This window comes from Petaurus breviceps, unplaced genomic scaffold (assembly GCF_028583685.1).
Source record: "Petaurus breviceps papuanus isolate PSGF00001 unplaced genomic scaffold, PetGlider_PUasm1.0 98, whole genome shotgun sequence".
NCBI classification, from domain to species: Eukaryota; Metazoa; Chordata; class Mammalia; order Diprotodontia; family Petauridae; genus Petaurus; species Petaurus breviceps.
Genome location: NW_027187460.1, coordinates 31108699 through 31112647, shown reverse-complemented (window position 1 = coordinate 31112647; position 3949 = coordinate 31108699). Strand labels below are relative to the sequence as shown.

The following is a 3949-nucleotide window of genomic DNA, read 5'->3' as shown; positions in this document are numbered from 1 at the left end:
ATTTTTAAAAATATTGATATTAGAGCATACATTGTTCTTATACTGCTCACTTCACCCTGCATCGGTTCATAGTCTTTCCATGGCATGACAGTTAGTGGGAATGGGTGGAACAAGTGAGAATTTTTGAGGGTGAGAAAGACAAGCGTGTTTGTAGAAAGTAGGAAGTGAGCTAGTAGAGAGGGAGAGATTGAAGATAAATGGGAACGTGGAGGAGATTGGGGTGGAGTGGAGTGGGGTGGGGAGCAATCTGTTAGAGGAGAAGGGGTGGAATGGGATCATCTGTGAGGGTAGAGGGTTTGTTCTGGCAAAGAAAAGGGCCACCTCCTCAGGGATGAAGGAGGAGAGAAGGGCAGAAGATATCAGAGTGATATGAGATAAGAAAGGAAAAGGGAGGTCACAGCCAATATCCTCATCTTTTTTTCTGTAAAATGCAAGGGAAGCTTCTTGGTTGAGAGAATGGGGAGGTTTGAAGAGAGACAAAACATTTTTGAAGAAATCCTATGAAGAGTGGGGCAGTGAGTTGATAAAGCGAGTATAGAAGATTGTATAGCATCAGTGAGGGCCCAGTGGAGCCTATAAAACAAAAAATATATATACAGGACCCCATAAGAACACAGGGGCATGCATTTCTCCACCTTCATTTCAGGAGCACAGGTGCAGGAGCAAAAGCATCGTGGCGGGAACAATCCAAGGCTGAGGCTTGACCGGGCACAATTAGTGATGGGATAAAGGGGGCAGGGGACCCAAGAAAAGAGAACAGTGTAGAGATGAACTGAGTCACAGTGGAAGGAACCACAAAACTTGGAAACTGATTGGCTGTAGGGGATGAGGGGAAAGGAGGAGCAATCGAGGACTCACTCCTGGGTCGCGAACCTTCGTGATAAGGGCGGAGGAAGAGTGGAAGGGAGGGATCAGAAAAAAATGACCATCAATTGGGGAATGAATGACTGGACAAGCATGCGTGCGATGGAACGCCATTGTTCCGTAAGGAAGAAGGAGCAGGTGGATTTCCGAAAAGCCTGGGACGACTCACATGAACCGACGCTGACTGAGGTTTGCAGAACCAGGAGAACATTGTACACAGTAACAGTAACGTTGTGGGATGACTCGCTGAGTTAGACTTAGCTCTTCTCAGAAATACAACGATCGGAGACAATTCGAAAGACTCGTGATGCAGAGAAAGAACTAGGGAGTCTGAATACTATTTGCTCTCTTTTTCCTTTCTCGTGGTTTTCCCCTTTTGTTCCGATTCTTCTTTCACAACGTGACCAGTGTGGAAATATGTTTGTTTGTTTTTAATTAGAATGACTTCTGTTAGGAGCATACGGAGTTCTGTTTGCTCCTCAGCTCGAAAATTGGGCAAGAGGTTTCCTTCCCTTTCCTCGAAAACCCTTATCCTGGATTTAACCCGATTGAAGTGCCCGATGCCCCTCCTGGGGAGCTTTCCAGCTCTCCCTGATCAGACCGCGCCCGGCACCCCCATCTCTCTTCCCCTAATCCTCGGCACCTAATTTGATTCAGCCCCAGATTTATCTCGCTGCTAATGAGCTGCAAGCCAGCTCTGAAGGCGAGGACCTCCTCCTGCGCTGGGGTGGAGATCCGGGCTGCAGCTGTGGGACTGTGGACAAGTCACTTACCTCGTCTGAGCCTCCGTTTCTGCATCTGTAAAGTTGGAATAAATATTCCTGCAGCGCTTACTTCACACAAGGGTTGTACAGATCACATGAGATCACGGTGAGCAGGGGAGTGGGGGAGGGAGGAAGAAGGTGGCCTCTGCTGGCCCTTTGACTCCGATCTCGACCGCCCGCATGCTGGTGCAGCCCCAGTGGGTTTGTGTACTTAGGCCCTCGGTGCATTGGGCCCCAGCCTTTCACCCGGTGCTCTCCCCCCGGTGCCCAGATCTGTTCGGATTTATTTCGCACTTACACTGCAAACATCTTTTTTCTCCTGGAGGCTAGGGGCTGTTCTGCTTTTGACTTAGTATACCCAGCGATAACATAGTGTGTGGCACACGATAAATGTTTTTCCTCCCTTCCTTTCTTCTTCCCTCCCCACTTTCCTTCACGCCCGCCTTCCTTTCTGTCTCCCTTTTCCTTCCCTTCTTTCCTCCCTTCTCTCCTTCCTTTTTTAAAATTTGAGTTCCAAATTCTCTCCCTTCCTCCAGCCCCATTAGGCGAGCAATATGACGACATCCGTCATACAGGTGAAGTCATGCAAAACATATTTCTGTATTAGCCATACGTGCAATTAGCTCAGTGAATCTCCTGCCTCCGCGCCTTTGGCTGGAATGCTCTCTCCCCTCACTGCCGCCTGTTTGGGCCCCTGGGAGGCCCGGAAGGAGACCTCGCCTGTGTCCAGCTGCTCCTTCCCTTCACCACCGTTCCTTTATTTTGCACTTATTTCGTTATATTCTTATCTGTGAGCTCCGGTTGCGATCCCCTCCGCCTCTAGAGTGTAAGCCTCTTGAAAGCAGCTCTGCTTTTGCGGGTTACGACGCCTAGACAGAACCTTGCTCACGCTGGAAGGGCTTTAAGGAAGCTTGCTGACTGACCGACATGTCTGATTGACGGGCTTCCACGAGCCTCAATTTGCTCCTCTGTAAAGTGAGAGGGTGGTCTCCACGGCCTCGGACGACCCTTCCAGCTTCAGGAAAGCGATCAAGGAGATGCGCCGGCATGAGGTTAAGTCCGGATTCTCTAGGTCCGGGGCAGTTTCCTCCTTGTCCATAGCAAAACCAGGCCGATATCTTTGCCTTTGTCTGCAGGATCTGCAAATAGATAGAAGAGTAAATACCACCCTCCTATGAATCCGGGAGGGTTACTGTCAAGGACAAAATTATTGTGCCCCGTGTGAGGATCGAACTCACGACCTTCAGATTATGAGACTGACGCGCTACCTACTGCGCTAACGAGGCACCTGACGGCTCCTTCCGGCTTCAGGGTATTGAATGGAAACTACGGAACTTTGGCGCATGCTCAGTCAAGAAAAGATGCTTTGGTTTCTTCATTCTTTCCGCCTCCGGACTTGAAACTGATTCTCCCTCGTTCGGAGCGGGCGCATGCGCGCACACAGGCCCATGCGCGTGCCACCTTTGAGTCCTCGAGGTTTATAGTCCAAAACCGTGATTAAAGAGCCCGACCCCGAGGAGAGACACAGAGAGAGAGCCAGGACCCGATTAGGGAGAGAGAGGCACGCAAATCGAAGTGCAGGGGGAGGACAATCACGGAAGGCTTTCTGGAGGAGATGTTTGAGTTGGGCTTTGAAGGATGGGAAAGCATGCCCACAAAAAAAGGCAGGACAGAGAGGTAGAGAGTCCTGGTTGGCTGGAGTGCGCGTTGTAGTGGAGGAAATTACTGGTTAGGCAAGAGGAGGAATTTTTTAAGGCCAGCAGTGCCTTGACCAGAGAGGAGGAGGAGGGGGAGGGAGAAAAAGAGGGGGAGGGGGTACAAGAGAGGGAGGGGAGAGGGGCAGAGGGAGGGAGGATACAACTCTTTAAGATTTGCCAAGGGTTTTGTAAATACTGTGTCATTAGATCTTCACAACTGCCCTGGGAGGCAGGTGCTACTGTCACCCCCATTTTACAGATGAGGCACCCGAGGCAGGTCCGGGCTAAGTAGTAGTAGTGTAATACCAGCTGACATTTATTATCTATTATATCCTCACTGCAGCCCTGGGCAGTGAGTGCTGATGAGGAGCCTGGGGCAGACGTGGTAGTGGCAGCAGTAGTGGTAGTGGTGGTAGTAGTAATAGTGGTGGTAGTAGTAGTAGAAGTGGTGGTGGTAGTAGTAATAGTGTTGGTAGTAGTGGTAGAAGTGGTGGCAGTGGTGGTAGTAGTAGTAGTAGTGGTAGTGGTGGTAGTAGTAGTAGTGTTGGTAGTAGTAGTAGAAGTGGTGGTGGTAGTAGTAATAGTGGTGGTAGAAGTGGTGGCAGTGGTGGTAGTAGTAGTAGT

The 3949-nt window shown here is 50.0% G+C and overlaps 1 non-coding gene across 1 annotated transcript; it reads right to left on the bottom strand.

Moving 5' to 3' along the window:
- Window positions 1-2841: 2841 nt before the first annotated feature.
- On the bottom strand, window positions 2842-2914 carry TRNAM-CAU (transfer RNA methionine (anticodon CAU)). Its single transcript has one exon. It is a non-coding gene; the product is annotated as a tRNA-Met (tRNA).
- Between the last annotated feature and the right edge of the window lie 1035 nt (window positions 2915-3949).